The 18,375-nt window shown below is 43.7% G+C and overlaps 1 protein-coding gene and 1 non-coding gene across 3 annotated transcripts in view; both read left to right on the top strand.

Moving 5' to 3' along the window:
• LOC126100552 (homeobox protein PKNOX1-like) overlaps positions 1-18,375 on the top strand; it is a 717,569-nt gene that overhangs the window by 188,329 nt on the left and 510,865 nt on the right. Inside the window, exon 1 of one of the 2 annotated variants that reach the window (XM_049911171.1) lies at positions 1,560-1,706. The exons of the other annotated variant lie outside the window; for it this stretch is intronic. The gene's annotated coding sequence lies outside the window, so the exon portion shown is untranslated. Of the gene's footprint in view, positions 1-1,559; positions 1,707-18,375 lie in introns of those variants that run through there. 2 annotated transcript variants of the gene reach the window in all.
• On the top strand, positions 574-647 carry Trnat-ugu (transfer RNA threonine (anticodon UGU)). Its single transcript has one exon. It is a non-coding gene; the product is annotated as a tRNA-Thr (tRNA).

The following is an 18,375-nucleotide window of genomic DNA, read 5'->3' as shown; positions in this document are numbered from 1 at the left end:
ACGCATCACGGTGTGATTTATTGTTTAAATTTCGAGGCATACGTTTCTAGAAGACGCATCCAGTATATTGTTTTTGCTTTGAACATCTCGCGAATAGAGTATGACGGTGAAATTAGAGATATTCGATATATAAGATAGTGACTGTTCTCGAAAGAACAGATACCATTGATGACCGTGCAGCTTCTCTAGAATAAATGATAATTAATTGAAACCTTCAGCTGCCGACAGGTGTTGTTGATATAAACAACACCTGTCGGCAGCTGAGGGTTTCAGTTAATTATCATTTATTCTAGAGAAGCTGCACGGTCATCAATGGTATCTGTTCTTTCGAGAACAGTTACTATCTTCATATATATAGTTAAACGCTACCCAGCCATTGACCATCGTCTGTGCGAATGTGCACAGTTTACCCGAAATCTTACGGGAATCGTCACCTTAGTGTGCGCGAGTAATGAGTGGATGGGAAAATATCTATTAGATACATTACGTATGTAGAATGTGGACAGATGGGAATGTGGGTCTCACGGGAAGCTTGCAAGGGGCAAGTCCCTGCAGTCGCGCTATTCATCTGTGTCCTCGGTGGCTCAGATGGATAGAGCGTCTGCTATGTAAGCAGGAGATCCCGGGTTCGAGTCCCGGTCGGGGCACACATTTTTAGCAGTCCCCATCGAGGTATATGAACAACACATGTCGGCAGCTGAGGGTTTAAATTAATTAGCATTCAGAGGTATTCGAGTTTACAATCGCTCTTCCGCGCAGTATTCGCGACTGGAAGAGAAATGTGCCGTATGTTTAGTTAGAGCGGTGTAAAAGGCACCCTCCGCCACACAGCGTAAGGTGATAGGGATGTATAAATTTAGTTGTAAAAAGAAATGTGGTGTTTTTCGTTCTGCACACTAGGGACGTTAATTAGTTTAGAAGAAATTTTTAAAAATGTTTATCGATATTAGTTTCGTTGAATGTTAACAGTGTGTCCTGCAGAATGTTGTAGAGACAGAATATTCTTGAGCATAGTGAGGGTGGCAACGCTGAACTTGATCCGTCAGCGTTCGTTTGGCCTTATGACGAGAAACTAAATAAAATTGGCGTGCCCACCTGCTGTGGGGGCTGCCACTTTGTTGTTAACTTGGGTCCTTTACTAGCGGGCGGCCAGCGCAGGTGGCGGCTCCGCGGGGCACACGTGTACCGTGTCGCCGCGCCGCGCAGCGGCGGTGTCGCACGTGCGGACAATGTGCTGATGGCGGCGACGCGCGCGATATTGGACTCACCAATCACGGCGCCGGAGGCGGGCCGGCGCGAGCCCGGGGCCCGCAGCCGCCGCCCCTCCCCTTCCCCTCCGCCGGCGCCCCTCCCCTGGCGGCGCTGTTATTAAAAATTCCCTGCCGCTCCGCTCCGCCCTGCCCCGCCGCCTCGCTACTCCTGCTCTCCTACTCCCGCTCCCGTGCCTACTCCTACCACCGCCCCGGCGTGCCGGTGCCGCGCGGGGCCAGCAAGTTGCGCGCGAGCGTCGTCGCGTTTGGTGTGCGCGGCCGCGGTTTTCATTGGATGGCTGCCCGGCGGCGCGCAGGTCTGTGCCGCGATAGCTGCTCGCAGACCGCCAGCCCGCGCTTCGTTATCCGCCGCCCGGTGCGCGTGGGCGCGAGAGACTCGCTCGATTGCGGAATGCTTCTGCCCACCTACACACAGGCTTCCCGTACCAAACCGTGGTGAGTCTTAAGGCATTCCAAGAACCTCTGCCGTCACTCTTCGTCTCAGACGCATCAAACTTTGCCTGGTGGCACGTAAAATCTGCTCCTTTCCTAGTAAATTTTTACCGTCGCACGCCTTCATCATCAGATGCTCATCGGAAGAAAACACCTCTCCTGTGGTCGCACCACGAGACGTCCGCGATCAGATGTGCGAGTGGTACGGGGAGAGGACAGAGCACTGTGCGTATGCGCAACACGACTAGCGAAGTATCAGCGGCAAACATCAGCCGTCTTATAGTCAGCGTGTCAGTGTTGGTAGTTCAGGCTGCGGCGTTAACGCCAGCTGACACACCTTCGAGCTGCTGCGTCCTTTGGCGTGGGGACGTTAGTTATCAACTGTGGAACTTTCAAGACGCTCGTACAAGAAATCGACCATAACATGACAGTTAACGAAATACGAATCCGCCAGTGCTTTGTCAAACTTTCGTGACTAGGAGTGATCCAGCTACTTAAGTGTCACATGTTTAAAGAAGCGATGATATGGACTGTTATTGGCTGTGCTGGAATGGAGAACATCGGAGTAAAACTCAGAGTGGTCACTGTGTCAAGTGATCTCATTGTTAAACTGCAAAGAAGTGACTGTGTAAGGAGGCCAGATGAAAGAACTACAAATTTTGAAAAAGTCGTCCGAGAAATTATCCGGTAACTGAGCTGGACCTCTGTCTGCTAACGTCGAGAACCTCCTACTGCTCTCGATCTCACCAAACTCCTGTGACTACAGAAGCACCAAAATTCTCCATTCAGTGCTTAATACCATAGAAACAATATTATCGTAAACTAGCATTTAGAACAGCTTGACGGCGTTGATTTTTTTAAATGCTCAACAACCAAGGTTGGTTTCACATCACTATATTTACTGCTGCAGATCACGATTTTGATTTCTTCGCCGGCCGGTGTGGCCGTGCGGTTCTAGGCGCTTCAGTCTGGAACCGCGTGACCGCTACGGTCGCAGGTTCGAATCCTGCCTCGGGCATGGAGTGTGTGATGTCCTTAGGTTTGTTAGGTTTAAGTAGTTCTAAGTTCTAGGGGACTGATGACCACAGACGTTAAGTTCCATGGTGCTCAGAGCCATTTGAACCATTTTTTTTTAAATTTTTTCAGTTTACCATATACAGCGTTTCTCGAGAAATAATTCCAATTGCCGAGTGCGTTTTCTTTATTTGCATTATGACCATGCAGCAGCTCAGACACGGAAACATTACATTTAAATCGCCATAAAATATTGAAATGGTATAATCATGTTGAGAGCATAGACGATAATAGATGTAGAAATTATCTTTACATATCCTTCAGCAAATGTAGTGGAATGCGGAAAGACAGATTTGTAGACCTTTGAAAGATCGGACAGGCCTAGCAAGACTAACCCTTGATGATGACGATGTAGTACAGAAATGTATTTGATTTCGGGAATTATTTGTTGAAAAGTCTATTGCACAGGATGAACAAATAATATCATGACTAGCTGCAGCAAATGCTTGGGTATTAGAGAAAAAACTATGTTTACAGACGCAGGCTATCAAAAGTCGTTCTATAATGTGTGACACTGAAACCTAGTGCAAGTTTCGAGTGCCGCGCTACCGTCTTTAGAGGTACTTCTATGTACGTGGTTTTCAGTGGCGTTCAGTTTCGCGGCTCTTCAGCACTAAATTCGTAAGCTAAACGCCATTGAAAGAACAACTGAATAGGTAAGAGCATGCACGACACTGGGACGAAATTATAGGCAAACATTAAATGACTAGTCGCTATACATTATGTAATACAGTAATTTAATATCTATTAAAAGATAGCGCAACGAGAAAGTAACAGATATGTAAACTTGGGATAGCTGCGTTTCAGAAATTAAATGTTGTAGTAGAGACTTTAAGAAACTCAATATGTGACTAACAGAAAAAGCAAAGGTTATGGTGTCTTAAATAATTTATTGTATGGGTAGACATGACGACAGGAGAAGCGGAAGACTGACGCTAGCAAACTTACGTTAGGCGCAGATTCTCCATTGGCCGGAAATATCAGACAGCACCATCGACTCAGTGTGTCTCTTGTGGACCATGTCGACTCCATCGCGCGGCATCCAATACAAACCACAATGCTGAACAGCTATATGTTGATCATTTTCCTTACGTTGTGTTCCACAAAACCATGCCGAGTATGTCAGCTCGAGTCCTAACACTTCACCTGGCTTATTTGGTTCATTTGTCAACTCGTAGATAAAGCATACGGTTGACGATGTCGTAGACTGTCAGTGTAGACATTACTTCTTGATACACATGTCCACCAGTATGCTAAATTGTAATGTTGTGTGTATGTTCTTCAAAGTTAAGACTTTAACAGTGCAGGAATGTTGCAGATGCGCATGTGCCCGCAAGTACCACTTGTAGTGTATGTTATACGAGGTGTGCCGTATACCGCAGTGAATAAACCGAAATGAAACTCAGTGAAATACAAGTTATTAATTTATTGAATATTATATGTGGAAAGCGTCCCCCCTGTTGTTGATTAAACAATTGTAACATTTCTTCTGTAACAGAAGCAGTGAAAGTGGATATTGAGTTTTCAGTTCATCGATGGATTTTGGACGGTTTTTATAAACAGTTGCTTTCGCTGCACCCCAGAAGAAAAAGTCAGGTGGTGTTAGGTCAGGCGATAGTGGGCGCCTAAGTCCGTGTGAAATTATGCGATCACCAAAAAACATCAGTAAGCAGTGACATTTAAACGCGAGCTGTATGCGCGGTTGCATCATCTTGCTGAAAATAACCGTTCAATATTTCTCTTTACACAAGTTCTCCTATGAAGGGGTACAGAATATCACTGCAGTATCGTTGTGCGTTTATAGTTTCGTTGGCCGGCCGGTGTGGCCGAGCGGTTCTAGGCTCTGCAGTCTGGAACCATGCGACCGCTACGGTCGCAGGTTCGAATCCTGCCTCGGGCATGGATGTGTGTGATGTCCTTAGGTTAGGTTTAAGTAGTTGTAAGTTCTAGGGGACTGATGACCTCAGAAGTTAAGTCCCATAGTGCTCAGAGCCATTTGAACCATTTTTTTAAACGTTCGCGTCTACAAGTAACGACACACACCAACGGATGTACTGGCGCTGGCTGAGGTAAACGAACAGTGGAATGTTGGGAGAGTCCACGTGAAGGGAAGTAACCCAGGCAGGCGAACAATCATACGACACGCACGGCTATCATACGGCACTGCGGAGAGGCTTTTTGAACACCCTGTACATTTTCATTTTGGGCAAAAAATTAACAGTCCCAGTAGAATCACGATCTTAATCTTCAATATGTCGTACGTTGACCGCCACTTAAATGTGGGTTATCATGTACTTTCTTTACCTATGACCTCTTCGGTTTCCTCTTAATGATAATATGACGGTAGTAATGATATCAGGTCCCCCAATTGACGGCCCGTAATTGAAAACAGCCTCCTCTGTTCGGGATGTGCATTTAAAATCGGGTCTTTCCAACTGTAAACTTACCTAAACTGAAGAAAATTGTCAAAACAAGTTCTTCAGAAATTCCCTAGCAGGGGTAATTGTGGTATTCTGTTTCCAGTTAATTAACTCCTGTCAAAACAAATCGTGTAATTCTAGTCTACAGACTTTGTGACGTACCCGATTATTGTGTAAAGGTCGAGCGAAACGTTTCTGTTCGAAGGTCGTACCGTCCAGAATCCGTATGCCAATCAGGCAAAATCGACGTGAGGATTGAGGCAATCATCCCACCGTCGCAGTAGGTGGAAGATACATGTCTGCTCCACATCCACGTCCGATAGGAATCGTAGACCCTTCTAGGCCTTTTTTAAGGGACCGAAGGAGTGATAATCGCAGAGAGAGAGAGAGAGAGAGAGAGAGAGATAGAGAGAGAGAGAGAGAGCAGGAGTGTAGGGCGGGTGCTCGAGTATCTCCCACATGGGATGGCGTAGCTTCTGCGTTACGAAATTTGCGATTTGGGGAAGTGCGTTATCATGAAGCAGCAGCGCCCCTTCTGAGCGCACCATTCCACAATAGATTTTAGACAGATATGCTGCCCCATACAGTGTGTTAACTGTAAGACGGTAGAGTTGTGAGGGGAGTGCGGGGAGAGGAGGAAGCAAGCAAGCATTGGTTGGCGAGGGGTGAGGAGCCGAAGGGGGAGGGGGGGCGACAAGGCACGTCTACCATTTCAGTGCTGGCACTACAAATTGCGCGTCATGCTTACACGAAAGCAGACGAAAGGCTTGGAAGTAAAACTCGCTTTAAATGTTGTTCGTAAATGAAACTGAAATCGTCATGTACATTGAAATCTATATATATAAAAATGAATGTATGTGTGTTTGTCTACTATGCGCTCACAAACCATTCATCCGATTGCAATGAAACTTCGGTGAGTTGTTCTCCGAACGCCCAAAAAGAGTAATAGACAATCTTTCAACAGTTAGGTTACTGTTGCATGCGTAGCCAAATTGATTAGGTAAAGGCTTGTCATGCAGCGGACCCAGGTTTGATTCCCACTGCTCGCAATTTTTTATTTCATTCCCCGCAATGTTAAACTATTAATTATGAAATTTAAATGTACTTAAACAGGTCATATAGTATAACGTAACTGTCAATCTCTACATATACAAATGAATGTATGTTTGTCTGCCCTCTGTGCGTTTTGAATTTGGAAATGTACTGTAATATGAATGTGTTTCGAAATAATACAGTAACCAGTGGTGTTTCCATACAAAGCACTACGGTAGCAAGGAAAAATGAAATATAAGGTAATTCGGACGAAATAGGGGGCTCCTTCAAAGTGATCACGAACAAAATATCTGAAATGGAAACTCACCTTTTCTTGCCAGGCGTTTGTGGTGATACGCCAGGATGATTCTTGGAAAACTGTTTGAATCTTCCAATGCTACGCATACTTTGTCCTGTGTATGTAGCAGCTCTCAGTGAAGATTTGTAAATGGGGTGAAGCAATTTTTTCTGCTCCCTTTCCCTTTCGCAGCATTCAATCACACGCCATATAATTTTGCGAGCATCGATACTTGGTACTGGTTTCCTTCAACCGTAGGCCTACCGGTAGGGGTTGTTGGCGACTCCCGAGATGGGCCAGCAACTGCCTCTTCACTCATTTTGATAATGTTTAGCACAACTGCACAATAAAAACACGCAGAACAGTACAGCGGAAAACAATAACGAAGCAGACGACAATGGCTACCTTGTACAACACAGTCAGCTACGTAATGTTGGCAGCAGTCGAAACTGCGTGCCTACCGAAGCCTCCCGACGTTTACCGACTTCTACCGATTCAGGACTAGAGAGAGGTCTGCCATCTAAAAGTTTACACACTGTACACGTTCTTCATTCTCCGATGGTTGTCTGCTGGCGTTTGTTCTTCGGAAGCCAAGAAAATAATATGAGCACGTTGGTCCTGTTTGGACGCATTTGGAAATAATGTCGCTATAGTTCACGTTCCCGCATTTACCGCATGCACGTTGGAAAGACACGAATTCCACATTAATCCATTGCCTACGTATCGGTGCTTATGAACTCGCATCGGAGTCGCACTACGTTGCTTATACGCTGTGGTAATGCCCGCAAACGGAAAATTTTTGATCGGTCCTTATATGTAAGTAAATCACGATTAACATGCGCTTTGGTAAACATCACCAGTGCGATGTAAAAATTTCAAGCTGCTCTCAATCCACAGATTGATTTGAACACTATAGCACCTTACTGCTCCTATTGGAGGTGGTCAGCCCTTCCCTTCCAGTTAGCTTCAGGGGAACCTATTGTTTAACGTGGGCAGTTAACCTAGGTTCAACTTGGTAACTTTTACATTAACAAATCACTGTCCAAAAGTGGAGAAAGAAGCGATAAATGACAGAAAAAATCCTAGGTCTCTTGAGAATTGAACCCAAAATTTGAATTTTTAGTGAGACAGTCATCGAGTCACAGTATGGAAACAAAAAGGGGACCACTGGTGTCATTAAGATGGAAGACACCAAACGAGCTCAGCGAAGCGATTCGCAATCTTTCCGCCGTCCTTGGTCGAGAGTGGAATAGGTATGACCTCACTGATGCCTTCATGTTAACCAGCAGTTCCTTTCAGAAACTCGAAGTTTTTTGATTTCTGATAGCAGGCCGCCTTTGTCTTTGACCGGCGCAGTTAGTTTATTCAGTACTGTTGCCAAAAGTTTAAACGACAACGATTTTAAAAAATAATGGATGTGAGACAGTAAATTGCTTCCAAACGTCACTGCAAGGGGGAAACATCGATTTCACAATATGTTACCATTCTTTTCTTCCTCAGTTTGCTTTCTGTTTTAAGGAAAAATTACTTCACATTCTCAATAACGAAGAGTTTCAATGACAAGACTGTGTACATATTACTGAATCAAAAGAACAAATAACTGGACAAGCTACGCTTTTTACAACGAACAAAATGCGTAGCTTTTCCAGTTAATATAATTAATATTGGCATCCATTTTTCCACAGTTGCTATTTCACTTATGTTTATAATGTTGACAAGAAAAAAACATTTTTTGCAACTGAAAACTTATTTCGTTTTAACCAAACATGTGTCGCCTATTCATATTGGCCGTCATCAGTGATCTAGAATACAAAGAAAATTATTTAATTATATATTTTTATAATGAGTTCTATAGTGTTGCCTGGCAGCAGATATAAATAATACACACAAAGTCATATCTGTGTGAGACCATTATAGTCTCTGAAATTTAATTTGTAAATACAATTAGTTGGATAGTGGGCAAATGAAAATAACAGAAAAATAAAAGTATGTTATGTATGACAACCATATGTCTCTAATTAGATAATTTAAATGCTCGACCAGGAAACCTAACAAAATATGTATATATAATAATTTTCTTTATGTTACAAACCACTGATTATGCCTACTATGAATAGACAAAACATGTTTAGTTAGAAACAAAACAATCATTTAGTTGCAAAAGACAGAATTTCTTTTGTTTACGCGATGTGATCGAAACGTAACGGAAGTTTTTGTTTTCTTAAAGTATCTGTATTTATTCACCAAGATCAACGTTTTCCCCTTCAAAAGAATCTCCTTCAGATATAATACTTTGTGCCAGCGCATTTACCCATTTTGGAAGCACTTCTGAAACTCGCTTTTCGTTATGGTGTTCTGCTCCTTCAGCGATTCTGTTTTTATCTCATAAGTGGTGGCAAAACGACGTCCTTTCATGATTCTCCTCAGCAGGGGGCCATGTCTGGCGAATATAGGGCTGAGGCAACATAACGGTTTTGGTCTTTTCGCCAAAAAATCACGAAGAAGTATTGAGGTGTGAGCCGGATCATTACCGTGATGCAGTTTCCACGAGTGGTTTTGCCACAGTCTGGTCATTTTCTCCGCTTGCTTTATGCGTACGTCACATAACTTCTAAGTAGCACGTACTGACTGTACGACCATAAGGCAGGAACCCGTGATGTACTATCCCACTGTTATCGAAGAATACAGGGTGAAGAACCTTCACATGTGATCGAACTTGTCGAAGTTTTTTCGGTCTTGGCTCTTCAGGCAGTGTCCATTGGGACGATTGGCCCTTTGTTTCAGCACCCTTTACAACGTTCTTTAGAAGTTCTGGACCGTTGTCGAGTTCATTCAGCAATTTCTGAGCGATGTCTACGCTATCTCGTCTTTAGCCGAAATTCGGAACAAATTTTGATGCTACAAGTTTCATGCCCGAAAGATTTGAAAAAATTGCTTTGCATGAGCCAAAGGATATGCCGACATCATGAGCAACCTCTCTGACAGTGATTCGGCGATTTTCCTGAACTATTTCCTTTACTTCTTCCACATTGTCGTCAGTAATATATCAACTAGAGCGTCCGGGCCGGTTGTCGTCTTCAGCGTCTTCTCGACCCTCTTTGAAACCTTTATACCTACTCATAGTAGATTCTCAAAAAGCCACAGACAATATTTCGAGTGCGATGCTGCACGTTATTCTATTTTTCAAGTAAAATTTAATGCAAATTCTTTGATCTATCTTTTTCGTAAGTAAAAATTCCCCGAACACTGGCAGACACGTATTAACTTTTCGACTTTCGACAATAAACTAAACATTCAAAACAGCTGAAATTGCAAACACACGTCAGGAACATGGTACAAATTAGATAAAAAAGTTTTGAAAATAGGATGTATAAAACCCACGAAACTCCGAAATTCCCGCTACTTTTTGATTACACCTCGTACGTGATGAACATAATTGGTACTATTAAATTATGTTTATACACAAACAGACTTTAGGCATATTTAGGCTGGAAGAAGTAATGATTATTAAGTAGGAATCGGAAAATTTATGCCAGACCAGAAGTCGAACCCAGAGATCTTGTTGACTACGAGCAATCGCCTAACTTTTAGGCTGCCCGAGCAAGCCTCCGGTCCGGACTCTAGCTTCATTGTCCCTGATGTGTAACGAACAAACATAGAACCAAAATTGCAATTTAAAACACGGTGTCCCTGCAAAACACAAAAACCCGATGCAGGCCGAAAGCGCGTCACACACATTGTACTGGACGGTGATGGGAAGATTTAATATGGCATATAAGCTTGAAAATTTCTTCTAAATTTCTCCTGCATAGATATAATTTTGGCGGTCTGTATGGACAGGATAGGAAATCATTTGGAAGGAGGTAACAGTTAGCTAGTTCATCAGACTTCCTGAAATTGCTTTCGTTTGAGACAGAGATTCGTATCAGTCATAAATTGCGTATTTTTATTAATAGTTCGTTAATTAAAATGGAACGTTATTTCACAAAACTAGTAAGTCAGCAAGGCGTCAAGCTGTTCATAAAAATCTGTATATTCTATGGAGACGATCGTATTTCATTCGAAGTTTTGTAGCAATAGACCAACTGGGTAGGAGATTGCTGTGTTTTACCGCTCTCCAATAGTTCCATGTTTAACATTAGTTTTTTGAGATATAATGTGGTGGAAGGGGCACGCGAGTGTCAGTATTCGGAAGCTTAAGCAAAATGAATTCGAGTGATCCTCAGTGGAGGAAATAGGTCGCCTTCAAGACTCTTCATAAAAAAAAAAAAATACAATGGGATAACTGAGACTCGGTTTGCAGGATTGCTACACTCATACTCTTTTTCTGTACGAGTTCCTTACGTAGGCCTATCGTAACTATATGGATATGAAGAGCACGTAGAAAAGCGCCAGGTGATTATAAAAAGAAAGCCGACTTCGTGGCAATGCATCGTTAAAATTTATGACATATGACTTTCTATAAGGCTGAAATGGAAATCTGTGAGGATCGGCAGCGGTTGAAGTTTGAATTTGAATACCGGAAGACTGTGTGCAGCTCATTCCAGTCGAAGATACTTTTACTATTCCTCGCGCGTATTTAGCGAACGCACTACAGGGTTACGGAGAACTAATCAGACATGCAGTGTAAATTACATTATAAACCATTCGTGGATGGCCGAGCGGTTCTAGCCGCTTCAGTCCGGACCAGCGCTGCTGCTACGGTCGCAGGTTCGAATCTAGCATCGGGCATGGATGTGTGTGATGTTCTTAGGTTAGTTAGGTTTAAGTAGTTCTAAGTTTAGGGGACTGATGACCTCAGATGTTTAGTCCCATAGTGCTTAGAGCCATTAACCATTTCAAAGTAACACTTGAATCCAACGCCCTCGGTTGTCTGTTGGATAGTTACCAATTTCTCATCTTCTCCTACAGTTTTACCCTGTACAGTTCCTACAAGTATCATGGAAGTTATTCTCTGATGTCTTAACACGTTTCCCTCACCATCCTGCCCCTTCCATAGTTTTTCGACAGGTTGCTCTCCTCGCCGATTCCCCGGATAACCTCTTCATTTCTCATCACTCCGTCAAATTTTCAACATCGTTCTATATCGTTCTATAACACCGCATCTCAAAAGACTCATATTTTCTTTTCTTACGGTTTCCACACTTCCATACATTGCTTTGCTTCAAACGTAAATTCACTGAGCGAGATGGCGCAGTGGTTAGCACATAGGACTCTTATTCGGGAGGACTACGGTTCAAACCCGTGTCCGGCCATCCTGATTTAGGTTTCCGTGATTTAAGTAAGTCGCTTCAGGCAAATGCCGGGATGGTGCCTTTGAAAGGACACAGCCGACTTCCTTCCCTAATCCGATGGGACCGTAGACCTTACTGTTTGGTCCACTCCCACCAATCAACCAACCAACCATACATACATACATACATTGTTAGGTATTCCTTCCTCAAGACTGATGCTTAACACTAGTAGACTTCTTTTGGCCAGGAGTGCCGTCTTTGCTTGTGCTAGTCTGTCTTTTATGTCCCACTTGCTTCGTCCGACCTGTGTTATTTTACTTCCAAGTTAGCATATTTCCTTCGCTTCACGTATTTCGTGGTCCCCAATTTTCTTTTTATCACTAATCACATTTCTTTGACATCTCATTATTTTCGTCTTTCTTCATTTCGCTCTAAATCCTTATTCTGTGCTCATTATACTGTTCATTCCAATGGAATGTCATCAGCGAATCTTATCATTGATATCCTTTTACGCTGAATTTTAATCCCACTCTAAAACTTTGATTTCCGTCATTGCTTCTCCAAAATAGATATTGAACAGCAGAGGCGAAAGACTGCATACCTCGTTCTTTGGCTTCCGTTATTATTGTTCCCTCTTCGTTCTTATAAGTGCCTAAAATGCTCTGATAAATTAATTCGAATAACGAAACAATTTTTTAATACTTCTGCGCACCGCCTGTGACTACAATGGAGAAGCGAAACTGGCATCTTACACCGTATGTTGTACACTGTTCGATAATCTCATTAAAATAAATGTACATGTAGATTTATTGACTACTTTCCGCCTGGATTTTATTGAAGGCCGGCTCCGGTAACGTATAACACATATGCATCATACCCGTAGATAGAGAGACTGACGCGTATGAAATTCACTTGAGAACTGATAAAGGTGTTCTGTTGTATCAGAGAATAGGGAAATCCTGTAGCTCGGCTACACGCTGCGAGGCGGTCCCGCCTCGTGTTCCCGCAAGCATGTCCAGATTGCTTGCCAGCTCTCTTCTCGCCAGATCTGGCTGCCTGCCACAAACGCTTCATAAACACTCGCAGCCACATCACAGACGTCCTCTGTCTGCCACTCCTTGCTCTTGGGCGTCAAGGGAATCACACCATACGGCCAGTTTTTTTTTTTTGCGCTTGTCTCTCTAGGATCTAATTTTGCGTAGCAAAATCTGTAGTACTCCATGTGATGTAACGAAACAAGGCGGGTTCCATGACTTAGTAGGTGTCGGTCAAGGACGCGTATGCTGCACCCAGCATGAAACGGGAAGACTTCGTAATACTTTCTACGACACTGTCCAACACGTTTCTTCTCACTTTCTCAGCTACGTGTGATAGTTTCCTTGTGCCATCGTGGACGTAAACGCTGACATCACAGTCACTGACTTGTACTTCATCATCATCCGTGTTCCGTCCAAAGGCAGGTTTTCACATGGTAGTTCTACATTCTCTCTTATGTTCTGCTGCCCTCTTCAGGCCTACGTAATTTCCGATTCCCTTTACGTCGTCTATCATCTTGTATTTCTTCCTTCCTCGCACCAACTTACCTTTCAGTGCGTCTTTTAGCAAGCAATCCTGTTTCAACCAATGCCCCTTCCAGTTCTTCTCTCTTTCTCTTGTAATCTGCAGCAGTCTTGTCCTTCCACCAACCATTTCCAACACTGTTTCGTTACTTACTCTTCTCATCCAGCTTGTTCTCTCCATTCTCCTTCCACATTTACATCTCAAATGCTTGTAGCTTTTTTCACCCTCTCGCCTCAGTGTCGATCTTTCCGCCCCGCTCCAGACAAAACATCAGAGCCTTATGTAACAACAAAACATTATAAATAATGTGCATACAGCTAGCATCTGATCATTGCAGAACTAAAGTGGGAGCAGAGACAGAGACAAGAGGTCAGCCAAGGCTTCAAGACGTCGTTTTCCGTGTAGCAGAATGTGTTTTGGCTTGGAAGACAGGGCATACTGCAGACAAGACAGAAGTTTCGACGCGACACGGTCGAATGGATATTGCGAAACGTAACATTAATGGTTCAAATGGCTCTGAGCACTATGGGACTAAACTTCTGAGGTCATCAGTCCCCTAGAACTTAGAACTACTTAAACCTAACTAACCTAAGGATATCACACACATCCATGCCCGAGGCAGGATTCGAACCTGCGACCGTAGCGGTCGCGCTGTTCCAGACTGTAGCGCCTAGAAGCGCTCGGCCACCCCGGCCGGCCGTAACATCAATCTATACAACAATCGTATGGCGTCTGGAGTACCCGAACGAGATAGCGCAGTGGTTAGTAAGTACACAGACTCCCATTCGGGAGGACGGCGGTTCAGACCTCCGACTGGCGATCCAGATTTCGGTTTTTCGTGATTTCCCTTAATCGATCCAGGCAAAACTACACGATGGTTCCGTTCAAAAGGACACGCCGATTTTCTTCTCCATTCATCCGTTATCTGGCCCGGCCGTTGTGGCCGAGCAGTTCTAGGCGCTTTAGTCTGGAACCGCGCGACCGCTACGGTCGCAGGTTCGAATCCTGCCTCGGGCATGGATGTGTGTGAGGTCCTTAGGTTAGTTAGGTTTAAGTAGTTGTAAGTTCTAGGGGACTGATGACCTCAGCAGTTAAGTCCCATAGTGCTCAGAGCCATTTGAACCATCGTTATCTGGGTTTGTGCTCCGTCTGTAATAACCGTACCTGTTAACGTGACGTTTAACTCTTTAACCTTCCTTCATTCCTGTACAAATACGTCAAGCAATAAAGGATATTCATGGGATCTTGTCCTGGTTGAATTGTAATCTCTTGGTTGAGGATGGTATTATGGCCGATTTATCCACAAACAAGAGCAAAATAAAATAAACTGTATGTCACCGTTAAAATGACTCATAATTCAGCTCTACTTTCACGTGATCTCTCAATTTTAAATTTCACTAATTCTGTCAATTTAACCCAAACACAAGACCTTTTAAGCACGATAGATTCCAAATAGTAGATGCATGCAGATAGTTGGATTACACATTCCTAGGCATGCGAGACGTTGGGCACTGTGCCAAATTGTATAGTTCAACCAAAATACAATCATATGGAGTATTTTCACAAATACGTTATTGGCTCGAAATATTTCTAAATAGTAAAGCGAGTACTTCATTTGTCCTGTGTATGTTTGACTGAAACGAAAGTAATGTCTGGTGTGCTTCAAGGAAATGTAGTAGGATCGCTAATGTTTGCAAGATACTTGAATTATTTGGCAGACAGAAAGCAGGAATATTTAATTGTGTAGTTGAGATACGTTTGTCTGCAGGAGAGACAGTGGGTGTATGATCGTAAGGAAACCGTCAATAGTACTTCCAATTAGTGTGCCGAATGACAGCTCTCTTTAAATGGATAAGTGCAAGAGGAAGGTGAAGAATATTATAGTGTCTGATTATACAACCCTTGTCATCAACTTTTGGAGCACTTCACATTGTTTAAAAATCTGGGTGTAATACTAAAAATCTGTGTGAAATGTGGACGATAGACAAAATTTGTAGTAGGAAAGGCGAATGATGGACTTTGTTGGAAGGCTTCTGGAAAAGTGATGTACATATATTAGGGTCATTCAAGAAGAAACGAGACGAAAGCTTTTACACGAAAAACGTTGGATCGTAATGCCATTGCCTGCGGAAGAAGGTGTGGTCTGCGTAACAGCGCTGCCAGTCCCAAGCTCACCGCTAGAGGGACACGGAAGCACGCCCACATGTGAACAGAGCGAGCGCTGCGCGCGTCTGCCGCCCACTGCACTCAGTCGCTCTGAAAACAGAGATAAGGAGGCATCAAAACAAGAGCAAGGGGTGTAGTGCGTTTCCTGACAGCGAAATGAGTGCGGGTATGAAAATTCATCAAAGAATGGAGCAAGTGGACGAAGAGCACTGCATGGTCCGTTCCACGGGTCAAATCGTGGCACCAGCGATTCAAGGAAGGAAGGAACGATGGATGCCGTTGGTCAATCAAGCACAATAAGGAAAGCCACTCCTCATTACCGGTACCATTCTCGTGTGGATGCCCTAATTATTGAAGACCGGTGAGTTAACGATGTCAGCCATTGCCTGAAAGGTCGAATTGTGCGGCGGAATAGGAACGGACGTTCAGTGTTTTCCGTACGCTTGTGTACACTTCGATAAATTTCCGTTCCCGCACTACTTCTGCTTTCAGGGGACGCACCACATCTCTTTGCGTCCATAACCTGGCGGTGAATCTGAAGCCTCAGCGCTCTTACAAAAACCACACCTTCTTCCATGAACCATGGCATTGCGTCCCCTTCAGCGGTTTTCATTCTACTGTCTGGCTTAATTGTTTTTGAATGACTCTAGTACAAAGCAACCCTCACACAAGGCAGTAGGCAACGGAATTCAAGTATATTGCTCCAGCTTTTGCAGTCCGTATCATTTAGGAGTGACAGTAGACATCGGGCGAATTCAAAGAGGACATATAGTCCGTCCGAAGGCGTAACATAGACGCTGACTGGTACTTAAATGACAATCTTCGGAAGGAAGGTAACGCTCTCACGAGACCTTGTTGGGAAGATTTACAGAACTTGTATTTCAGGATATTGTACCGCAGTTCTCCTGTCCTCATCGTAAATATCGCGTAGTGGTGATACGAAAAATGTGAGAGGGATTAGGGCGCGCGTCACGGCGTGTATCAGTTCGTTCTTCGCTCCATACCCCAATGGCACAGGGTAGAAGTACCGAAGATCCCTTCCTCAATCTCTGTACAGTAGCTTACGAATTACATAAGTAATTATGGAGAGGTGGTAAAACACTGACTGCCGACGACTCAGACTGGAGTGCATCCGCACCGTTCTCTAGTGTCTCGCACTCTGGTCGGATTACTACCGGTCTGCAACAGCTTTTGAAAATGCGCCTGTATGAAGCCGCCTGCGGTTCGTACTGCAGTTGATTACGCGTTGTTTCTAATTTTGGGTATGGATGTAGCCAGTATAGCGGTATCGTCAGGCGTCAATAGTAGACGTACTGTTAATAAAGAAGAAATGTGCGTTATACATAAAAGAATAGTATGTGAAGCAGAAATATAACATACTGACTGCAGTGGCGATTTTTCCAACTCCGAAAATGGCAGTTGATGTTTAGATTCGGATGGCGATAAAGTCTCCATGAAATTACAAAGGTGCGAATAAGCGTATGTTTTCAATCATAACCAATGAAGTACACAGGAAGATGAGACAATTAACTTTCATAAAATTTAGCAACTATTGGTCTTCCCGAATGAGATTTTCACTTTGCAGCGGAGTGTGCGCTGATATAAAACTTCCTGGCTGATTAAAACTGTGTGCTGGACCGAGACTTGCCCGCGTAAGGCAGAGGTCTCGATTTCGAGTCTCGGTCCAGCACAGTTTTAATCTGCCAGGAAGTTTCATATCAGCGCACACTCCGCTACAGAGTGAAAAATCTCATTCTGGAAACATCCCCCAGGCTGTGGCGAAGCCATGTCTCCGTAATAACCTTTCTTCCAGGAGTGCTAGTTCTGCAAGGTTCACAGAAGAGCTTCTGTGAAGTTTGGAAGGTAGGAGACGAGGTACTGGCAGAATTGAAGCTGTGAGGGCGTGTCGTGCGTAGTGCTTGGGTAGCTGAGATGGTAGACTATTTGCCTGCGAAAGGCAAAGGTCTCGATTTCGAGTCTCGGTTCAGCACACAGTTTTAATATGCGAGGAAGTTTCAACTGCTGGGCTTCATAGACGTACATTCAGTACACTGCGGAGGGACAGTAATGTGATCATTTCCTAGATGTGATATGTATAGCACCCTCCTTATAACGTATGCGTACAGAGATATTTAAAGTGGAATGACTACATAACACTAATTGCAGGTAAGGCAGGTGACACTCTGAAATTCATTGGAAAAATGCTGCGGAAGTGTAATGCATCCATAGAGGGGATAGCCTACCAAACCGTCGTTTGACGAACATTTGAATATTGCTCGTCCGTGTGGGATTCGTAACAGATTGGATCGATAAAGAAAAAGGACGAATTAAAAAAAAAAAAAAAACAGCAGCGCGTTTCGTGAATGGTTCATTTAGCCGTCGCGAAAGCGGAGATGCTCATCCAATTCCAGTTGCAGATACTACAAGAGGGGCGTTGTGTATCACGATGTGATTTACTGTTGAAATTACAAGTGTATACGCCCCAAGATGAGACAACCAATATCTTGCTCGTTGCTACATATATCTCCCGAGAAGACTGTTAAGGTAAAATTATAGATATTCGAGCCCATGCGAATGCTTAACAGCAATTGAGCAATTTTTATTCATGCGCACATCCGCGACGGTAATAGGATAGGTGGCAAGAGATAGTGATGCACAAACTTCCGCAATACACGATAAAGTGGCTTGCAGAAGATAAATGAGACTGTGCACAGTGTCACCGAAAGATACGGAAAGGCCACTGGATCTGATCGCTGCCATCGACTTCTGAAGCCTATGCGGTGATTTGTCTCCGTACAGTCTTGGTAAAAATTGGTTCCTAACAATCCACTTTTAAATCAGAGGCAATCTAAGGGAAACATTTAAATATGGCGCTATTCCACAAAGCT

The sequence above is a fragment of the Schistocerca cancellata genome, chromosome 9 (genome assembly GCF_023864275.1).
Source record: "Schistocerca cancellata isolate TAMUIC-IGC-003103 chromosome 9, iqSchCanc2.1, whole genome shotgun sequence".
NCBI classification, from domain to species: Eukaryota; Metazoa; Arthropoda; class Insecta; order Orthoptera; family Acrididae; genus Schistocerca; species Schistocerca cancellata.
The sequence above is the reverse complement of the archived record's forward strand: the minus strand, read 5'-3'. Positions and strand labels throughout refer to the sequence as shown.